The sequence below is a fragment of the Ixodes scapularis genome, unplaced genomic scaffold (assembly GCF_016920785.2).
Source record: "Ixodes scapularis isolate PalLabHiFi unplaced genomic scaffold, ASM1692078v2 PGA_scaffold4__175_contigs__length_147842914, whole genome shotgun sequence".
Lineage (NCBI taxonomy): Eukaryota > Metazoa > Arthropoda > Arachnida > Ixodida > Ixodidae > Ixodes > Ixodes scapularis.
Window position 1 is genome coordinate 93,569,546 of NW_024609879.1, and position 23,258 is coordinate 93,592,803.

Here is a 23,258-nt window from a genome sequence, read left to right on the forward strand (position 1 = left end):
GTTCTCAGTCACAGGCTCTCAATGTGGAGTTTTGTTACTTATATTGCAGAAATAAATAAAATGATTCATGCCATGCAGGTCTGGAACGCCGAGCAGGAATGCATCCTTGAGGAGATGAGAAGTGCAGGAGGCGCCCATTTATAGGGTGATGGACGTTGTGACTCTCCTGGATTTAGCGCAAAGTATGGCACATACAGCTTTTACTCCAACACCCTGAACAAGATTGTGCACACAGAGCAAGTTCAAGTTGGTGAGGTGAGCAATTTTATTCATTCGTCTGTGTTATACCAATGTAGGACAAACCAGCCTCCATGTTAGCTAAAACTTCAAATTATCACTACACTTAAGTATTTGTCCATATAGGACCAATGCTGCAGTTCAGACAGTGATAAACAATAAAATGATAAATTGCCACGATCAGAAAAGAAACAAACACTCAACACTGCATTACCGCCAGAAACAAAAAAAAAAAAACAGCACAACAAACGGCACACAAGTAAGTTAGTAGACACAGTTGAAGGAAAAAAGGTGCGCATGGAATAAAATGTTGTGGTGAATATGTGTAAAGGAACGCTATGACAGCACGGAAGAATTGTGGAAACAATTTCTACAAATCCATCTTGCATCCATTTACAATGAACCTTATGTTTATGGCTTGTGGGAATGGGTAAGTGTGAGCGGTAACAATCACAACTTTCAGCTAAGAAAAGCAGGTTCAGAAATTTCCATTTTGCTATAACGGACTGTGATACGACCAGTTACGACTGCTCGCGACGAGCTGCAATGACAGGCTGCTATGGCAACCGTTGCCCGTGCACATGGTGGAAGGATAGACGAGGTTTGCTCCGTTGCGAGCCCACACAATTCAGACACCTCCTCTATTCTTCCACCGTGCCTGTGCATCGTGCCAAAGACCTTTGTGAACGTTTTTAGAGAACCAGGTATAATAATGAGACGAAAATGCATCTATCTACCCAGTTTCTAAACTATCTGTCTATACTCTGGACTGCAGATTCCTGCTGGGAGACACTGCTCTTTGAAACAAAAATATACTAAAAAACCCCATTTTTGAAATTTTTTTTTTTTTAAGGTTGACAGGCACTTATAATCTTGTCCTGAAGGATTTTCGTTAAACAAGCCTATCTTATCTTGAAATATTGTCTTGGAAGCAATGTAAAATAAGTCTGTGGATGTTTTTTGATATTATTTCTGAGTGAACTATTTATACCCTTTACTATTTTATTCAAGCCATATCTCCACTTGCACATATCTAATCCTCATAATGTTTTCTTTCTCTCGTAGGTGTATGTGTGACATGCGCAATGAGGGGTACAAACATATTAAATAAGTTATCAGGCTTTTTTTAGGTGCCTTTAGGCATCCTGCAATAAATCATTTTGAAACTTGAAAGTTCAAAAGTGTCCTAAAAAGTTTATAAAGCATCCTAAAGCTTTCATTTATGCCTTATTGCATTATTTTAGTTCACTGATTTATGCTTATTTTCTTATTTGAGTATTTCAACTTGTCTTAATCCTTCCAACGATGTTTGATAATGACATTTTCAAAATTAACAAAATAATTAGGTTGCATCATAACCAAGTACACATTTGTAGTCAGATTGTAATGGCAAATAAGCTATGTAAATTTCATTTGAGTTGAATAACAAGTTATATAAAATAGCTCTAGAAGCAGTGTTGCCCCGTAATGGGACAGAACTTTGTGAGCTGAGACCAGTCCTCCAAAAAATGTCTACATAACAAGGGGTCAATGTAAATGAGACAAAGCTGTCTACCAGAATGTTACGAATGATGTACTTGTGTAATGGGGCAGTTGATATGATTGACTCACTGTATTTCTAAACATAGATAGCATTTTACAGTAACTTGTAGTGAAGTTGGATATAGGTATTACCGACTGATGTCACCACCTCACCTGCACCCTTACGTTCTGTTTCAATGTCAATAGTCTGCGTGTTTTTTGGGGTGCTTGTTGTTTATTAGAAGAAAAATTGCAGGGACGAGCAGTCTGCATAGCCTTCCCGACTATGACATCATGAGGACCTAGACATTCTTTTTTAAATAACGAAGACGAGGGGAAGTCTTGTGATGGTAGCACCATTTCGAAGAATTCTGCCAACAACAATACAGTTTAAAAGTACTTGTGAGTTGGAACTACAGAAAGATACTCCTAACTGTGGCGCATCATCGTCAGAAATGTTGCTAGATGAGGAATGAGCAAAGCATTCCAGGTTGTAAAGAACCATGTTTCCTTATTTCGTCTTCTTTTCATTTATGCTTGCTGGAAAGCATGTTAAAGAAGCAAAAGATATGTGCAAAGAGTAGCTCAGCTCTAGGTGGAACAGCTTGTCGTGCGGAGGGCCCGGCAGTGCACGCTGCATGCGGTACCGAATGGGTTAAGAGAAGGGCAACTGTGGTCAATATATTTTTTACTTTAGGATTACAACTGTTTTTAGCTACGGTAAGTCAGTGTCCCTAAATTACAAGGTACAATTTTTTTAATTTTTTTTATATTGCACATAGCACATAAATATTACGGCTCAAAGTTCGCTTTTGGACGTCTACAGCAAAACCAAAACTATCTGCTGGAGGGATGGCAACACCGATCATCAGCCGTACGGCTGCAACGTGACGTCACAAGGGTGCTGCGGTACGTGGTGCAACCAATGAACTGCAGCTCCACCGTGGCATGACGTCACGCAGGTGCTGCGCCAGTTTTCCTTGATTAAAAGCTATCCTGCTTGCTGCGTGCTAAAGAGCAGCTGGTCGCATCTTTAAAACAAGTTTTATTGGAGAATGCGGTTTCACTTTGACGTAATTTTTTGGCTGTGATCATATTTCGTGCTACTAAAGCGACACCAGTAACTTTTTTCATTTTCGACCAGAGTTGCACTTTTAGAAAGGTTCTTGGCAATTGTGTACAACTCCCTTGCTTTTTTTTTCTTTCTTCACTAGAATGACGCAGTGCAGGCAAGCTCGCACATGGAGAAGGTTGGCTTCATGAGAGGCTTCAACTACCTGCAAGAAAACAACATAAATGTGTTACCGTTCACCACAGATCGGCATGTGTCAATCAAGAAAGAGATGGCAACTAATCATCCCGATGTCCAACCACTACTTTGATGTGTGGCACTTTGCAAAAGGTATGGAATAACAGCTCTGAACACCTGTAGCTACCTGAACATAACAAAAGTACACAAAACAAAACTGGTAGATGCCGGTATATATAATAAACTTTGCTGCTAGCTGATCAGATGTGGGTAATAGGGGTTGCAGTTGAGGGCTGGATGTTACCTCCGTAAATCTGATATTATCATAAAATGTGTGTACTTGGGAAAGCCTGTATGTGCAATTGAATGTGCGTCAAAAGGGCCCGTCAAGTCTAAAATATATAACGAAATGTTGTACATAGCTTTGGCAAGGCTAAAATTGTAGATAAATACTGTGCAACGTTCATTTCTTTCTTCACGAAAAAATAGCGACCAGAATGCAAAATACCTGTAGTTGGCAAATCACAGGAGCCAGGCTTTCTTGTTTGCTAATGCCATCTTCTCGGTCATCTCTGACTTTCGATTGGCATCTCTTGCATACGAGTGCATACGCATTACAACAAGGAAGCCGAGTAGTTGGGCAGAGAAGTTTTCGCAGTGGTCTTTGCACCCGAGCCCAACCCCAGCTTTCCCATCTAGTAGTTTTAGGGGCTCAGTGAGGTAGCTAAAAATGTCTTCCTTTTGGCTTGAAATAGATTTCAGGAGCGTCATGAGATCAATAAAACATTACCATGAATTTATTTTAAGCATAACCGATCAAAAGGAGAGAGGAGGCGAGAGGCGGGAGAATCAAACGCCAAAAATAAAAAGGCGCGCGCGCGCGTGGGACAAATTTTTTTTGCGATGCGTTTTTTTTTTTTTGCGTGTCTATGATTGCAACTTGCATCGTTTTAGACAATAAAAAAAAGTACGACCTTTGGGGTGTTAGTGCCCCTTTAAGTACTTCACCCATTGAAATGAAATATGCACAGTATGTTAACCACGCAGCTTGGGAGGGTTGGCCAAATTTCAGCCAAAAAGAATATATTTGTGCAAATTTACAGCCTGCTTTGTTATAAAAGGAAGACAATGAGTTGCTGCACCTTTGAAAAAAAAAACTATCATTTTGATATACAAAAAAAAGTTTTTTTTTGTATCTATGAAATGTTGAGTAAGGGGTGAACAAAGTAAGATGTGTACTTCAGCATGAAAACACAGATTTATTTAAATTTACCATTTTAGAAATAACTGTCGACATCTGGCAGAAAGCGGGGTTCGAGGTCCTCGAGGATGAAAGAGTGTCTAGGAAGGAGAGGGAAAAAGCGTTTTAGGACGAGTTTGGGGGAGTCCAATCTAGGTTACTGCAGCTGTTAGAGCCAGCCAGGTCTTGGTCACATGTTTTCATACCAGAACCTCCCGAACCTGCAATTTCCTAAAATGATCCATCGGCTTAATTTCTCTTTTATATGACTTTCACGAAAGTTAGCTTTTTTGTGATGAAGAAATGGAAAAGAATGAATACTAAGTACTTTACTGAATTCTCCACTAAATTTTACCCGAGAAATATACCATTTCAGTTGTGTGGGCAGATAAACTGAAAAAATATAGGCTTTTAAAAATGAAAACAGGCTCAAAATGCCAAACCAAGAAAAACATTTTAAAGTTCACACACCATTCCCCTGAGTATGGTGCTCACCATATCACCTAAAACGCTCCAGGTACAGAAGAAAGTCCTTCCTGTTCACGGGTCCGTCACGTTGCGGGCGCAGTCGAGCTCCCGCCAAAGTCTGGACACACAAAATGTTGAGCAAGCCTGCGAGCTCATGGAGGTCACTACTGTCAGCTTGTCCTAGTGCCGGCTTTTTGGGGCACACTTCTCGCCTCAACATTGCTATCTTCCGCTCAATTGCTGTTAACTCGTCTTCTCTCGGGATGTCGGCGATCGGCAAAGAAAAGACAAGCCTGTATGGGCCTGTAGGGTCCGTGTCTCCGAGTGCTGGGGCGATGGGAGTCGGGGACGTTGAGTGACTCCAAGCGGCGGTGTGGCGGTTTTCCCAAGTTTATCACCCCCGCATCGACAAGTGCAAAAGAATAAAAGTTATCCTCGATGGCTTTGCCACCATGTTTTCATGCACTCCTGTAGAGATCGGTGCAGCTCTGGGAATTGTGCGCCGGCTTGGCAAGCATGCCTGCGAGAGACAATATGACGTGCGTAAAGCAGTTGGTGATATTTCATCTTCGGGTTGCGGGCACGCTCTCTCCTGCACGAGAAACTTCTGAAACCCATCCAACATGCCTTGCCTGCTCTGCAAAATGGTGGACAGTGTCAAACAGCCGATGCCGGAATGTCGAATTCTATGGCGATTTAGGACTTGAGACGGTAACGTTTCTCAACCTTGCAGATCGAAGCAACTTTCGGTAAACACTCCCAACCTCCCATACAACGGGTGTGGGCATGTGATATGCTGCAGGCATGCGCATCAGGGTTTCTTAAAGGGATGATCCCCTCCAGGCTTTATTGCTCCCTTGACATGATTCCCACACGAGTCGCGCAGTGTCGCCCGCGGGTGCCATGAGTGGCGTTGGAACGTTGACGCTGCTCCCGCTGCTTCCAGCCCGCGTTACTGCATCGGCGCATCAGCATTGGAAGCGGCGCTCTGCCAGCCCATCACTTGTTTACTCCGTCTTTCCAGTTTGCTCTTTTCTTCGGTGCAGAAGGGGGAGGGAATGCAAGGGTCTCTGTACGCCTTTTTGCAGGTTTGAGTGTTTTTGGCACCACGGCCTACGTAATACCGTATTTACTCGCACAATGAACGCACTTGCGTAATGAACGCACCCCCCAAGTCGGCTCTCAAAATTTCGACTTTTTTTTTCACTCGCGTAATAAACGCACCCCCAACTCGGATGTCAAAATTTTGACCCCCTCCCCCCACACGCGCGAAATGAACGCATTCTTTTTATCCTGGTGCAGCGAGGTCGCGAATGCATGGGCAGAGTGGGCGAACAAAACGCCTTGCAAAAGGCGTTAAGAAAATTCGAAAAGATCCAACGGAAGCAAGAAAAAAAACATGGAGAGGAGCTTTTTTTTTTTTTTTTGCACAGCGCAGTCTGGATTAGTCTGGACTTTGGGTTTGCGCGCCGCCGCGCGCAAGGAGGCAAGAAAGAGAAGCGGAGAAGCGCTCTAAGCGAACAAAACAGCTTGCGAAAGGCAGCAAAAAAAAAAAAAAAAAAAAAGCCACGGAATTAAGAGAAAACGAAAACAAAGAAAAACTTTTTTTTTCTTTTTTTTTTTTCGCACAGCGCAGTTTGGTTACGGCGGGTCGCGCGCCGCGCGCAAGGAGGTGAGAAAGAGGAGCGGAGAAGCCCTCCAAGGAAACGAAACAGCTTGCGAAAGGCGGCAAAAAAAAAAAAAAAAACCACGGAACTAAGAAAAAAAAAAAGAGGAGCTTTTTTTTTTTTTTTTGCACAGCGTAGTTTGGTTAGGGGGGGTCGTGCGGTCGAGCGCCGCGCGCAAGGAGATGAGAAAGATAAGCGGAGAGCCCTCGCTAAGCAAACAAAACAGCTTGCGAAAGACGGCAAAAAAAACAAACAAAAAAAAAACAACAAGGATTTAAGAGAAAAAAAAAACAGGAGTTTTCTTTTTTTTTTTGCACAGCGTAGTTTGGTTAGGGGGGGTCGTGCGGTCGAGCGCCGCGCGCAAGGAGATGAGAAAGATAAGCGGAGAGCCCTCGCTAAGCAAACAAAACAGCTTGCGAAAGACGGCAAAAAAAAAAACAAAAAAAAAAAAAACAAGGATTTAAGAGAAAAAAAAAAACAGGAGTTTTCTTTTTTTTTTTGCACAGCTTAGTTTCGTTACGGGTTCGGGCGCCGCGCTAAAAGAGATAAGAAGTTACTTCGATTTTTCAGGATAAAAGGTCCGTTCATTGTGCGAGTAAATAGGGACTAAATAGGGACGCAAAAATTTTACTTCGCGTAATGATCGCCCCCCCTAACTTTGAATTGATTTTTCGGAAAAAAAAGTGCGTTCATTCTGCGAGTAAATACGGTAAGCGTGGTTGGCCACTGATACACTTTGAATAATCTGGTTAAAAATGTGTGCATTTCGGTCGGGACCACGTTGAATTTCAATACAAGCGATAATTCGAAAAAAGCAATTCCGTTATAACGAGGGATTACTGTTTGTGATTTTGTATCACATGTACGTTTCTCAGAATCGGACACGCACGACGGACAGTATCACATCAATACATCCTCGACTTGTACTTGCAGGTCAATCTCCCCTACATTGTTTATTCCCTCAAGGAAACTGTGGCAAATCCTCAAATTGCTGCCTCAAAGAAAGGGGCTCCCATCAATGGAATCAACTCTTGGCAGCTGTTCTTTGAGTAGTATTCTTATTCATGCAGGTGCCACATCATTGAATCATAATGCTGTTGCTGGTTCTTAACCAACTGCAGTCAGCTGATCAGCATTCTACCCACTGATCTTTATGACGATTTGCTGGATCGTGCATCCCTGCTTGGCCGCTCCAGTGCAAGAGCAACCATCAGAGGCTGGATGGCAGCGTGTTTTTTTTAGAGAGAGAGGTAGGCGTTTATTAAACAATGATGTCAACCAGCACCTGGTGCTGGTTTGCTACATTGTGAAATGAACGGAAGCGAAAATCATAAAGATAGAAGAGAGAAAGGTAAACAGAAGAACATAGAAGAGAGAAAGGTAAACAGAAAAAGATAGAGGGAGAAAACACACAAAACCAAAGTATTAAAAACTAAAAAAAAAACTAAAAAAACTAACGAAAATGTTTCACTGGAAATTGTCATCGGCCATTGCTGTTCATCTACTCCCCTACAGTTTCTTCTGTAAGCGAGTAGCTGCTAGAAATTTCAGCAGAACTTTCGTAGCTTTATACCCCTCAGCAGCAGAAATCCATGGACCAAGCAGAGTATGAATGCTTACGTCTTGTTCATTTTGTAGCCTCAGACCTGTCTTCATAAGCTCTCTTTCACGGCTGTAGTCCTTGCATTCACACAATACATGTTCGATGTTATGGGTCACTCCGCACGAAGCACAATCAGAAGACTCAGCTCTACCGATTTTATAAAGGTAGCTGTTGGTGTATGCCACATTCAGTCTCAAGCGATGTAGGACCGTCTCGGCTGCCCTTGGTAGTCCCCGAGGTGCCCGAAATCTAAGTTTGGGATCGATATTGTAAAGATAGGAATAATGATATTGAGGATTTCTCCAAAGGGAAGATGCTATTTCTTGGCCTATATCTCTAATTAAGTTATTTGCATCTGATTTAGAAAACGGGATTGACACAGTAATAGCACCCTCATGAGCATTTTGAGCGGCTCTGTCAGCGATAACATTTCCGGTTATACCAGAGTGACCAGGAATCCACTGTATAATAAACTGGTGCCCTTTGCATGAAGCTTGTCGAGTTGCTTCCAGAATATCCTGTGCGAGTTGCAAGTTCGGGCTACATTTTTTCATCGTAGAGAGGGTGTGTAGAGCAGTTTTAAGAGTCCACAAAGATAGCCCAAAAACTAGGACTCTCGGCTCCCACGCGAGCAACAGCTGCTCGAATTGCTGCGAGTTCCGATGGTGTTGACGATGTAACGTGGCTCAACCTTGCTTGTATGCATGCGTCCAGAGACGGAATATAGGCTCCCAGGGTCGATGATGCTGACATTGTAGATCCGTCGGTGAAGACATGTCTAAATGAGGCATAAGTTTGGTTTATGTATTCCAGCACTGTCTGCGTAATCACGGGGGTGGGCATTTTTTTCTTCGAAGCGATTCCCGGAATACTCGTTCTTATTTCTAAGTGAGGGTACCTCCGTGGTGGATAGCTTGGAATTACCGCAGCTTCAAAAGAAGTTGGGATGTAATCCTCCAAGAGTGCGATAACTTGTGCAAAGCCAGATGATGGTCTCTCTGTTACCATATTTGTGAGGTGATACTTATACGTACGAGATTTGTGACGAAGATGGGCTCTTATCGTTTCTTGCGTTCTTAAAACGGCTGGTGAAATCGCTTGTGCTTCCGCAAGAGATCCCAAATTAGAAGTGCCTTTAGGAAGCCCTAAACATGTGTGAAGAGCTTGTGCTTGAATACTCTCGAGTTCTTTTAGAAGAGTATGTGAGATGTTATGCATAGCAGGCAGGCTGTAGCGCAGAAGTCCGAGAAATAAGGCATTATAAAGGGCAAGGAGTGCGGAGACAGAGCATCCCCGTTTGGTTCCACTAATCATCCTGATTTTATTGATGAAAGAGGAGAGCTTCTTTTTAAGGCGTTTTACATGGGGGCTCCAGGTCAGCTGCCTATCGAGAGTGACACCCAGGAAAGTATGTTGCGTGACATATGGAATTTCCTTTCCGTCTATTTCAATTGGGTATTTGTCCGTGTGTTTTTTTGTGAATGCCATCGCTGCTGACTTTTCCGGCGATATGTGCAGACCTCGGAGGTGTAGGTACCGTGCGGTAATGTTAATGGCTATTTGTAGTCTTGCTTTGTTGATGTACAGAGATCTACTGCAAGTCCAGAAGCAGATATCATCCGCGTATATAGACACGTGAACGGTTTTTGGGAGAATTTTCAGGAGACCTATGAGAGAAATGCTAAAAAGCATCGGGCTGAGGACACCTCCTTGTGGTACTCCACTAGTAATATGATGAAGACCGGTGTTGCCGTCCTGTGTCGATATGTAGACTTCTCTTTCTTTTAGGTAATTGGCTATCCATTTGTATACACGTCCTCCAAATCCAATGGCCTTCATATCTTGAAGAATAGCGTTGTGTTCTACGCAATCAAAAGCCGACTTTATGTCCATAAATACAGCCGTTGTTTTTTTATTTACTGCCTTCATTTGTTCAATACTAGTTATTAAGTCAATAATGTTGTCAATGCTGCTTCTTCCGCGTCGAAATCCATTCATGGACGAAGGATATAGATCTCTATTTCCTAGATCCCATTCCATACGGGTAAGCAGCATTCGCTCCATTACTTTGCCTATGCAACTTGTTAATGCTATCGGACGGTAAGAGTTAATGTCTAAAGGAGATTTTCCTGGTTTTAAGATTGGTAGAACCCGAGCAATTTTCCATTCTTTCGGTACAGAGCCCGTTTCCCACGAGGAGTTAAAAATGTGTAGCAGTGCGGTCCTCGCCCCCTCCCCCAAGTGGCGTAAGGCTGAATACCGTACACCATCCGTGCCTGCGGATGACCTAAGGTTAGACATCTCGAGTGCCATATCAAGTTCCTTTAAGGTAAAACATGCATCAATAGCCTTGCATACACTTACGGATACATGTCCCTCCTGCACACTGACTTTGTCATGGGGCCTTGAAGAGCTGGAAGTGACCTTGATACAGAACTCTTCAGCTACGACTGTTTCTGTTACTTGGCGACTCAGACTGATGGCGCAGAACGGGTGAATTTGCTGTGGCCTTGCACGTAGGCTTCGCATTATTTGCCATGTTCGATCGAGTGGTTTTCTCGGGTCAAGGTTGGAACTAAGTGACCTCCAGCGTCTTTTGGAAAGTTTGTCCAAGTGGCGTTGAACACGCTTTTGCGCTCGCGTGAAGCCCGAACATCCTCAACATTCTTAGTCTTCCTTGCCCGGCGTTCTGCTCGTCGACGAATGGCCCGAAGACGCTCATATTCACCATCGACTGCAGTATGAGGTTTTGTCATGTTGACATTTTTTGTCGCCTGAGAAGTTGAAGAGGTTATAGCCTCTGCAAGACCTTTTGGCTCGGTTACCGCGATACATGCGGATTCCATTTTAGTTTTAAATAGATCCCAGTCAGTATAACACATTGTGGTACGTCACTTCGTGCAGTGCATTCCTTGAATCGTAGTGTATGTAGGAACATGATCGCTACCGTGTGTTTCAATATCTGCAAACCACGTTGTTTCCCCAGAGAGAGTTGAAGATGCGAACGAAACATCTAAAGGACTACTCATAGATGCCCCTCTAAAATACGTCAGACTTCCGTCATTGAGTACTACAAGATCATGTTTTAGAGTGAGGTCAAATAATGCGTGTCCTCGAGTGTTATTCTTTTTACTTCCCCATGATGCGTGGTGACTGTTGAAATCGCCCGTCAGAATATGAGGGGATGGAGTTCGCTGTAGAATAGTATCGAGCCTTTGAACGTCGAAGGGTGCTCGAGGGGGTATGTAGCCAGCAATAACTGTGAAGCAAACTTCTGCTTTTCTAATAGTTGCTGCGATATACTCATTTTTGGGTGTGGCAGGATGTTATGTTGAACAAATGTCAGATCCTTCCGAACGCCGAGTAAAACTCTGCTGAGTTCATTTCCTCCGTGAGAATGATACAGTTCATATCCTGATAACCTGGTGTTGTGAGACACTCGCGACTCTGAAATTGCAATAACAAGAAATTGATATTTAAACACAAATTGACGAAAGTCCGCTAGTCGGTTTCGAAAACCTCTCACGTTCCATTGAAGGACGGTGGCTTCACCACGAAGCTTCTCTAACGACACCATAGCTTGATAAGTGGAAGTATTGCATCGATCACAGGTAGTAGTGCTTGGGATAGGGGAGACTCCCATGTACCAAGGATACTACGGATGACATTGACGATTGTTTGAAGCTTGTCCCCGGTAATAGACGGTTGATCTTTGGCTGGTGCCTTGGATTTGTCCTGCCTGGGTTGCCTGTTTTCTTTGACTTCTACATCAGATTTCGAAGCTGAATTGGGGAGTCTGGGAAATTCGTTTTCATTCTTCAACTCCAAGGTAGATACTTGGGCGTCTCTTGGCTTCACATGTGTTTGGATTTGTCTAACGTTTGACAGCTGTGTTGACGAGGAGGGTTGTGGATCTTGAATCCCATCCTGTAGAAGTTGGTGAGCCCCCAGGTCTTGTTTCGTTTTTGTACCATCTGTTTTAGAGCGACCTTGGGACACTTTCTCCTTTGATGACAGTAGGGCTGCTTTTGCTGTTGTGTACCCAACTTTAGCTTCACTCTTGTACTGGTATATTTTCTTTTCCCTTTGGTACACAGGGCACAGATGTGATGTCGAGTCATGTGCTTTACCGCAATTTGTGCAGAGCAGGTCAGCCGCTTCACACTTCATACGGTCGTGTGCTCCTCCACAGCGAGTGCAACGCACGTCGTTTGTGCAGGCGGTTTGGACATGTCCAAAACGACCGCATTTCAAGCACTGACGTGGTTTCTCTATGTGCGGCTGCAACTTAAACCTTGTGTATCCCACGGTGACATATTCTGGTAGTGTGTCCGTGCTGAAGACGACTTTGACAGACTTAGATTTCCCCATTCGAGAAATGGAGATGACGGGTGCAGTTGCACGGACTGCCGATTGTAGCTCAGCTTCGGTAATGTCTACTGGTACCTGGTAGATCACTCCGGCCGCCAATTCCCGTGGAAGTGGTTCGTAAGCGATGACAGGTATTCCACCTAATGAGGTGAGTCCAAGAAGCGCTTTCGTGGCTTCAGTGTTTCTTGTGCCAATCGCCAGCACGTTGAGTCTTCGGTTGGGCCTAACCAAGATGACCCCATCTGGAGCAGTCATTTTAAGTTTCTCTGTAATCTTCATCGGGTTAATTGTTGCAATCATGCTTATTGGATCTTTGGGCTTGATTATCACTGTAAGGCGGGGATGAGCCTTGGTCATGGTTTTGACTGTCTTACTGCTGCAGTCTGAGCTAGTAGATGGTTTGCGTCTCTTTCGGCCCAGGACCATTTGATATGGCTCTGAATTCATATCTTGATCATCAGAGATACTTTCGTAGTAGGATATGGTGCTCGAGGAGCTCGACATACCCGTTGGATCCTGTTCCATTTCAGTTGGCGTGGCAGCTTGGCCGGAAGGAAGGCCCTCCTCGGCCATGGTCGGTGAGCGATGCGTCAAATTAGAAGATCGTATGGTTTGTCCCTGGCCGGAGCAGTGAGAAACTTGATTAAAATCAAAATATAGCGAGACGCTCACAATAGCAGTGAAAACAGAACAATCTTCTTCTTTTTTCTGGCAGCGTGTTGAAGAGGCAGAGGCTGGATGGCAGCGTGTTGAAGACGCATTTTCTGCTCGTTCGCCGTCATTCGCTGAAGAAGTTTATTAAAACCTTGCGTAAAAGGGTAAGAGTTGCCTTTGAGAATATGTGAAAATTCTTAAGAAAGCGCAGCACCACAGGAAAAGAGTGCAACTCATTGAGCGCAAGTCTTGCCGGTTTCTTGGCGTGTTCAAAGCTTTTTCGGCACGCTGTGCTGCTGCGTCTCTGCCTTCGCACGCTTGGATACCGATCAAGAATCAACGCCGTGGCAAAGCTTTTAAGGTGTTTCGCGTGTAGATGTCTTCTGGATCGCCCAGCTATTCCGGCGACTTGCTATCAATAAAAGAAAAAAATCAGTGGTTGCTATTATGCACGATTAACCATGGCTATGTTCCGAGTCTACTCGAATGGATTGCATGGCAACCCAAATAGAGCAATGCTGTGAAGCAAGGTAGGTTTTCGAACGCAAAAAGATGAAATGGAGAGATGAAAACTTTTTAAACACGACCTATATTATAGTGTGCAAACTGTCGCCGCTGCCGTACCTTGCTCCCCCTCTTGTCGCTACTGGATCAGTTTCTGCAACGCGAGTGCCGCAAGTTACATGGAGTCATCAGAGTAATAAAATTCTGCTCCAGAGGCATATACGTCTTCTTGCACGCCGCACTCGCAAAACAAATCCACATGGTGTCGATTCTTGGTCAATATCCATGCATGTGAAGACACAGAGACACAGCACTTCAGCGTGCCATGGAAACTTTGATCACGCAGCGAGACCGGCGAGACTTGCATTCAACGAATTGCGCCTTTTTCCTCTGGTGCTGCTCTTTCGTAAAAATTTTCACGTGTTCTCAAAGGCGATTGTCACCATCTACGCAAGGTTTCAAAAACCTCCTTCGGCGAATTACGATGAACAAGCAGAAAGTGTGTCTTCAGCACGTTGCCGCCCAGCCTCCACAACGCTCCAAAAGGATGATTTTCTGTGTCGCAAGATGGCCGTCCGGTGGCCGCATTTGCAGAGAGGGGCGAGCGGCGAAGTGCGATCCAGCAATTGTCATTGAGATCGGTGATTCTACCCAACCCTAGCTAGCCAGCCCATCTCATCCAATCCACTAATGGGTCATTCATGTGAGTGCATTCGATAGGTGGATGGGTGGATGCTAATGGCTGTACCTTTTATAACGGATGGTGGCTTGTGCCAACTAGTCTAGTAGAAACCAGATGTATGATAGTTCCTCTGCCAATTTCCTTCCCCTGTCTTTTTATAATTATCATCAGGCGGTGTGGAATTGTGCCATGATGACCTTTGGGGGTCAAGCAAAAAAAGTAGGAAACATCACTCCCGCCTCCTCCCCTAGTGAGGGAGTTGCTGATTTTCCTGTGGTCAAACCTTGTTGGTGCCACCCCAACACCGTGCACACTTGGGGACAGGGTTGAGACTTCGGGACAGAGAAACGCGGGAGGGAGTCCCACTTTTTCTTTGTCCCACCTGTCCCCAGCTGTTCTAGTTATTCATGTTTCCTTCGATTCTCCCTGGATAATTTCTATCAGTCTTCGAATCGCTTTCTTATTCCACTGCCCCTTTCATCCATTCCTCCATTCTCATCTGCAAACCCCTGCACTCCTTCCAAATCAGTCATGCCGTCCGGTAGGGGGGGAATAAGCCCTGTGCACTTCTATACCACGTGTTCTATTGTCTTGTCTTCCCCTTGGCATTTGGTACACCACCTCTTCATCTCTTCATACTTTACTCTATATGTCCTGGTTCTCAATTCTCCATGAGGCCAATTGATGCAGCGGTGTTGCCTTTGCTTTTACCCACTGGTTGCATCTCTTTTGAGGAATATCACTTTGTAATGTCCGATTTTTTTTTTTTTGGTCAAATTGATGAGAATTTATTTTCTGTTCAAAGGTATTTAAATGTATGCATTAGCTGGAATCATAATACTTTTTTTTCTTCATTATAACTAGGGCTCCATGTTTTCGGATAAATCCGAAAAACACCCGGCAGTAAAATTTTTGTCAATTCGGAGTTAAAAAACCTCCCCCCCCCCCCCCCTTTTCCACAGCAACAACAAAAAAACTTTTTTTGTTGTGAAAAAGGGGGGGGGGGGGGGGCATTTTCCACTACAAAAAAAAAAAGTTTTTTTTTTTTTTACAATTTGAGCAGCACAGGATCAATGGCCCTGGGAAAAGGACACCATAATTACCTTTCAAGCCTCGGACCAGTGTCATTCTTACGGCTTGTCTCGTCAAGGTTGGTTCAGGGAAACAGGTCATCGTACCATTCGTGTCACGACAAAAGCCGCTCTTTTGGTTTCCAGTTTGGGCCATGGGGTTTGGGAAATAAAGAAAGGAGTGGGTATGTTTCTGAGGGTAACAGTGAAAGCTATGGACCATAGAGATTGTATAAAATAGGGAAGAGGGGCAGTTGAAACTTCTCAACTACATCATTAACCACTCCACCTCACGCGGCCGCGGGTTAGATTTATGGGATGACCACGAGCTTCCTTGTGGCTACCTCCGGCAGTTTATTGATTTTAAGGTATCAATGTTTATCGAAGCCACACTTGTGTGCGACTTTTGTCGTGGGACAAATTAGTATTGCCAATGACACCAATGCCAAATTGAAATGAAGGAATCTTAATTGACACAAGCGCGTTTTATTTTTATCTCGCATACGTTTGCATCCGCTTATTATTTTTAATAATAAACACTGCGAAATTAATCTCCAAATATCGGAGAATTCGAGATTTACAAAAAACAAACTCCGATAAACACCGAATTTTCGCTAAAAAATAAACTCCGAAAAACACCCTCCGAATTTCACGAAAAATAAACTTCGAAAACCGGAGCCCTAATTATAACCCACTCTCAAAAATAGCCCACCCATATTTCTGACATTATTTGCTATTGTTCCTCAAAAACACCAAATGAAAGTAGTTGGAGGGCTCTGGCCAATGGTGCCTCGGTAGAAATGGTGTTAGCCACGGCGGGAAACAAGCGAACATTGCTGACTGGCAACGACAGTCGAATTAGGTTCATTACTCTTCCCTCCAATCACAAGTTTTGCATGTCTCAAAATCTAAAACTGGCACTTTTCAACTTTTTTCATTTTTTTATCGCACATTATAAGTTATTTTAGTCCTTATTTTAGCCCTATTTGCTTTCGACTTTAAATGGCCTATTTCCTTAGATATTATGGCAAATATATATAGTGATGTTCTTATATCTGTGTACTTTCTGGGTCTACAACTTTTGGATTTAGCTGTTTCTTAAAGGGCAACTCCGGCCAAAATTCAAAATGAAATAAATTACTGGTATAGCTGTAGTAACCCAAAATACGACACCAGCCAAAATATTACCTCCGTGGGACGCCGCATTCTCAACTAATGCCGATAATAAAAATGCGACCCGCCGCGAGTCGCTGCTCCTTAGCGGGCGGCCAGCGGGTTGCCGATCGCTAAGCAGCATTGGGCCGTGACATCAGTATGGTTCTCTTTCTTTCCTCCGGTCCGTGCGTTGCGCGGAGCGCGCTCCTTTGAGCCGCTACTACCGCTTTTTCGGCTTGTGATTGGCGTGTTTTGCCGCTGCTTTTATCTGTAGCCCGTGTAGCTTCGGCATAGCATTTTGTTTATTTGCTTGTGAGGACTCCCAAGACTCGTTTTAGCGAGCAACTCGGTGCACCCAAGACTGCCCTGCCCAGCTGTTCCTCGAAAGATGCCGAGTGCAACTTGTAGCACTGTGGGCTGCTTAAACAACCCGCCGCGCAACACGGAGGTGCTTTTTCACAAGTTTCCAACGCACCGAAAATTCGAGAAAGTGTAGTGAACGCTGTTCGACGAGTGGACTTTGGACTTCAGCTTTTACACGCCCGAGGAAAAAATAACGAAAAAACAGACGTGTACAGCCCAGCATTCGTGTGTTCGGGCGCCGCGGCCCACGCCGGAGAGCCTCAAAGCTTCGTGTCTGTGACTGACCCGCAGCGCGAAAGCGAGAGAGCCCCCAGTACTGTACGTCACTGGCAGCGCAGCGTAGAGCAACGCCGCTCTACCCACAGAGCCCCAATGACGATTTAGGTCTAGCGACAAGTACGGAAGACCGCACACACGGCCACAGCCTCCGAGTACGGCAGCGAACGAGTTCACTCGTTTTCCAGTCGCTAGCTTTTGCGCATACAAGCGACGAATACGGCATAGCGCACGCACGGCGGCGGCCGCCGAGTACGGCACCGTACGAGTTCACGAGTTTTCCAGTCGCTAGCCTTTAGGTACATGCACTAACTCTTGCTACATATGCTGGATAACTACCACGTATACAGAATTAAAACAAAATCAGCTTACCTCCTATCTTTAGACGGCTAGCGCAACAGAGGTAGGTGCCGTTCGGCCTGCGTACTTGTTGAACGAGAACGACGCTGACGCTGACGTCACGTTCACGTAGCGGTTGATTTCCAGTGTTGCCGGAGCCTCGAGCGGCTAGTTTCGGTTTCACTGGCCGCGCCCCAAACAAGACTTTGAGGTGTTGATATCTTTAAAACTATGCACAATATCGAGAACAAAATTACACCTTGCAATTCAGGGACGCTGACTGCACTAAAAACAGTCATAATCCCAAAATCGAAAGTAGGGACCGGAGTTGCCCTTTAAAGGGGTTGTGAAAATTTTTTTTTCAAAATTCTAAGCTATATTTTTACTCGGAGTGTTTGTCCTTTATTGCATAACCTACATTCATTAATTAGATAGTCAAGGTTCATTTACTAGCTTAAAAATATTTTAGGTTTTCCGCGGACGGGTGGCAGCTTGGGCCACCTAGTTTAGTAGAAACCAGATGTATGATTTTTCCTCCCGCCAATTTCTTTAGTTCTACAAATGCGTCACTGTAGGCAACCAATGAGAAATTTCTTTTGTCAGTGGAATATGATGATGTAGACTGGATTGACAGCCAAAGGTTTCAGATTTCTTTCTGCCATGGCACCATACTGACGTCAGGCAGGGAGGTCAGGTTTATCACATCTGACGTCTGATATTATGCTCAGATGCTTGTAAGATGGCTTACGCCATTGAGCTCCAGCGTCACCTATTACACCGTTGTCGACTCAGTTTCGAGTTGTATGCCGACACCGTATGGAGTCTGTTACCGCATGCTGCGGTACACAGGAGAGTTTGAGAGATTATTCACAGCAACCAGTCAAATCAAGCTTCCCGCCTTCGGATACCATTGTAAAATGGCGAGCTGCGAAGACATTCTCGCTTCGACCAGAATATAGATGATCCACTCGCAGAACGAGGACAAGATGTCAGGAAATAAAAAAACAAATTAATCGCCTTTGTCTGCTTAAGGAGCAGCATGTCAGTTACTCCTGAGGAAGATCTCCAGGGAAATTAAATGGAAAACTAACTATCATAAAGCCTAAAGTGACCAGAAGTCCTAATTTAGGCTGAAAAGGTCCCGCTGTCTTACCAGCGTGCTTGTGGGACGACGGTGTTTTGTCCTGCTTTGGCATCCCCGATTAGATAAAAGACAGTTAAATGAAACGATGCATCAGTAGAGGGAGTGCTTTCTCTGATCAGTGTACAATAGTTCAAGCTATGCTGATGCTAAAGGTTATTTTTGTTAAAAAAAATATTCCAACTAAACATATTACATACACATGCCAAACAGTGTGCAAACTGCAACAAAAAGAAATGTGCACGTCATGTACAAAATAATAAAAGAAGGTGTGATTTGTTTTCTAAATTTAATGTTTTTGAGTCTTGGAACACAAAACCTCCCACCCCGATCCGCGTTCCGCTTTGGGGCCAAAGGAATATGGTCATTTTATAGCCAGTAGTGGGACAACTGCAATGTCCTAGGACTACACCAATAAAAATTAACAGCTTAAAATGGTTGTGCTGATTGTCAAGAGGTCAGGCACTTGCATCCCTCCCTCTTGCGTACTGAGTTTTCTGAGGTCTGGGCTCAAATCCTCTTGGGATTGTAATTCTTTATTTCTTTAGATCATGTCTTATTTTAATTCTAATCCACAATCGGGCCCCACAACCGCATTCCACAACTAATGCAAGCTGTGGCGGCAGGTGCCGCATGGTAATGATGGTTACCAAACGACAGGAGACCTGGATCTGTTTGAAACCGAAACTGTTTTGCGATCACGTGATGTAATGGAACATAATACAAGAATGCTGTTAAATAACTCTGTTTTTGTACCTCGCCGTTCATTGTTTCAAGACTACATAAAGTTGAATATAGGTTTAACCTTCTCACATACTCCCCTTGACATTTCGTTGCTCATGCTGCCCCTTGGTGTCTTATGGTCGTTTCAGACAATCCAAAAAGCTTTATCGTTAAACACTTCATAAAATAATTACGTAACATTTTGCCATAGTGCTAACAGAAAATAATGTCTGACAGATACATTTTCTTGACCCCTTTGATCAGTGTAACAGTCTCTATTATTGTTAATGTTATTTGTACCTTTGTAAAAATGCCGTGAACCGTGAGCGAGAAAAAAAACCCTGCTTTTTGGCATACACAAAAATTATGCACCGCAAAAACCAGAAATTTGCACAAAAAAAAAGTATAAATTTGATGCTTGCAGTGGTTATAGGTTGCACAAGTTTGAGAGCACAATAAGAAAATATATTAATGAACTGCCCTCTGTTTCACTTCGACGGAACCTGTACTTGGCTGGCTTCACAACTAAGACTTTCCAAGCAGTTCACAACATTTGCCGTGCATACCAAATGCACCTCAAAAAGCGTGAGAGTCTTGGTGAGCGCATACGTTTCCAACGAGGACATGAACCAAGCGAACAGTATGACTTATCTCCTTGCCTCCTCGCTCCTGTCTCCTCTCCCGTTTTGCTTTTCAGAGATTTGGGACTGGCATCAACAGTAGAGCCCTTGAATTAGGCAGAGCATGTGAGTGGCTACGTCCATACCCACATCATGTGCATGCTCCAAGGCTTTTTCCAAGGATGTGAGCAGAGGGCAGTAATAATTTAAAACGAGTGTGTTGGTGAATAGATACGAATACATGAAAGGATAAAACATTGCATGAAAGGATAAAACATTGAGGACGAGGACAGAAACAGAACTTCTTCCGAAAGAATGGAAACAGAACTTATTTGAAAGAATTTTTGTTTACGTCCCCGTCCTCGTTGTTTTATCCTTTCACGTATTTGCGCAAATATAACGCGAGTATTTTTTTTTCGAAATTACGTCCTCCAAAACGCACCTCGCGTTATATTCGGAATCGAGTTCAGCCACGTGGCGCGCGAGTCTGGAGAAAGCCAGAGGAGAATGCCATCCCTCCGGCTCAATGCAAAATACCTGGTGTGGAAGGGAATTTATTAGCTATTGGGCCACCTGAAGGGGCGAATAGAAAACATAAGAAAAGCATTTTTATCGTTTTTATGTTTGTACAACGCGCGCACGCCGCAAAAACTCAGCGCGCGCGCGCGCCATGCGGGCACTGGCCAATTCGAGTCAAGCCGGGCCAAGTCAAGTCAACACAAGCCAAGCCAAGCCAAGACCATAGGTCGGCATTTTAAGCTGTCCTCACTCAAACTCACGATCACTATTTTTTCCTCAATCAGAACTCACGCCCACTCACGATCACGATTTATTCAAAATAGGATCATCACCCGGACTCACCCTCACGGCTCAACGCAAAACCAAAACTCACTCGCCGTCATCACCACGGTCGTCACGCTCACCGATCATCACGGTCATCACGCTCACAGGTCATCACGAATCATCAGACTCACAGGTCATCACACTCACAGTTCCTCACTGTCCTCACACTCACAGGTCATCACACTCACAGATCCTCACGGTTTTCATACTCACAGGTCATCACGGTCCTCACGGCACTCACACTCTCAGCTCCTCACGGTCGTCACTGTTACAGGTCATCATGCTCATCACACTCACAGATCCTCACACTCACAGCTCCTCACGGTCCTCACACTCGCAGGTCCTCGCGGTCCTCACACTCACACAGGTCCTCACGGTCCTCACACAGGTCTTCACGCTCATCACACTCACAGGTCCTCACACTTACAGGTCATCACGCTTCCCGGTTTCTTTCTTTGTGCTTTTCTTTTGTTTCTCTCAAGCCTTTGGTTTGTCTTCGCGTGAGTCGTGCGGCGGGGAAACTTCTGAGCCACTAATCCAATTTGAAAGAAATGTACTATGTTAATGTTTATGCTCCGCACATTTCTACCAAATTTCGTAAACCTGGATGAATTACGAAAGAAACTAAATGCAAGCTGACTAAAGTGGGTGCGTTTAACTTTCGCCTGCTGGCAAGGGCGGCGGGGAAAACAGAAACGCGCCTTCCAACAGGTTACACAGAGAATGTCGCAGTGATTAGAACATCGCCTCGCTGTGCATACCTCGCTCATTTGTACACAGGTAAACAATTACTACATATATCACCTCCGTTTCTTTTCTTGTGCCACCCACAGGTACTTCTACGGAAGTTTATGCAGAATTTATATATAGTAAACATATGGGCATCGACCCATCTTTTTTTTTGTGTGTGTGTGGGGGGGGGGGGGGGGGGGGCGGGGGGAGAGAACGGTTATATTAGGTAGGGTGGTTGCACGTGACGACGGTTTGAAATCTCACCATAATCCCTGTTGACAGTGGTGTCTGTCAGTCGTATGCTATTCTATGAACAGAGGCCGCGGTGGCCGAGTTTTCTTCTCACTTGAGTTGCTTCTGATTTTGTTGATCGACCGCGCATGCTTGCCGGAGTAGGCTGCGATTTAAGGAGAATCATCGGCTGGCATTGTTTTTCAGTCATCTCGGCCTTTATAAAATACTGTCAGCATTACGGACGCATGATCAAGATGCAGCCGTCCTTGTCAGCAAGGACGGCTGCATCTTGATACATGCAGCCGTCCTTGAATTGATTTCGTTTGGATTGGTTTGACTTTGGCATGACTTTGCTTGGTTTGGTTTGGAGTGGTTTGGGGGTTTGCGGCCGTCCCCATGTGGTTCTTTGTCGCGCTCTCGATCATGTAGGGCGCGCCACTTTTCATGCGGCAAACCGCGTCATTCTTGACGCACCGTTTTATAATGGGCAATCAGTTCGTCGAACAAGGTTTCATAGACAGATTGTTTCATCGACACTGCGATGTTTCATCGGCAGATCATTTCTTCGACATTTGTTTCATCGATGTGTCATCCGAAGATCGTTTCTTCGACATTCAATGCTCGACAGAGCTTATTACTCAGCCACCATATTACTACATTTCGTCGACACTTTTTTTGTTCGTTTTGTTTTACTCGTACGTCTAACGACATTTCTCTTTCTCTCTCTTTCATCGACGCGGCGTTGGCTCCTTGACGTCATGCGTTCTTCGCGTGTTCGCAGCGCACTACGGTGTCCGCTTCGGACAGGGCGCAGGTGGCGGAAGCGCAAATGCTCCTCTTTGTACGCATGCGGTGCAGTGTGCTGTGCGTGGTGTTGGCTGTGCGCTTTCGTCGCTTACGTTGCTGGAGTGGTGCGTGCGGCGCGGCGGCCTTTTGCTCACGTATGGCCGTTTGGCCGCGTGCTCGGCCTGTCTAGCGGATATTTGTTTAGGAAAGGAGCGTGCCCTATAGGGGGGGGGGGGGGGGGGGGGGGGGGGAGGGGGAGGAGGGGGGGAAGCTGAGGCTCGGCGCTCGGCTGTCGTGCTTTTGGCCGCGTGCACACTTGACGCTCGCGAGATGCTGAATCATTCCAAACTTTTTCTAAAAGGAGTTTTTCGCGACGCAGTGCTTATTTTGTGCCCAGTAATGCACGCGAAATTCCAAAACTGACGTTTGGCAAGTGTTCCGAAATAGGTAGTGACGTAGACGTTAATCTGTCGGTTTCGGTAGTCTTTAAAAGTCCAATGAACGAGGTATTTGCGGAGCAGAAGGAGTTTGAGCGAATATAGGGGGCGCTCCGATCGATCGAACATGGCGGAAAAGAGGGGGATAGATTTGCGACACCCGTAGATCGGTAGCGTATAAATTAAGCAAAGCGTGCTGTTCTCTGTTTGTTTACGTGTGCGAGACGATCATCGCTTCAACCAAGACCTACCGCGATGCTACAAATGAAGTGTTCAAGCCAGTCGAAGGCAAGCAATCTTGCCATAGTCAAGATATGTGTGCAAGTATTCGACGTGAGCTCTC

General features: G+C 44.8%; 2 long non-coding RNA genes across 3 annotated transcripts; one reads left to right on the forward strand and one right to left on the reverse strand.

The window, feature by feature from the left end:
• The first annotated feature begins 96 nt into the window (after positions 1–96).
• Positions 97–4,849, forward strand: LOC8029302. The gene is made up of 3 exons (XR_005715344.2): positions 97–255; positions 2,973–3,160; positions 4,765–4,849. It is a non-coding gene; the product is annotated as an uncharacterized LOC8029302 (long non-coding RNA).
• LOC115319930 lies at positions 2,965–12,956 on the reverse strand. Of its 2 annotated transcripts, XR_003918556.1 has the most exons (3): positions 12,863–12,956; positions 4,281–4,348; positions 2,965–3,035 (listed from the first exon to the last, which is right to left on the reverse strand). It is a non-coding gene; the product is annotated as an uncharacterized LOC115319930 (long non-coding RNA). The 2 variants fall into 2 exon arrangements; XR_006078207.1 differs by lacking the exon at positions 12,863–12,956 and having other exon boundaries at positions 4,281–4,776.
• Positions 12,957–23,258: the final 10,302 nt, after the last annotated feature.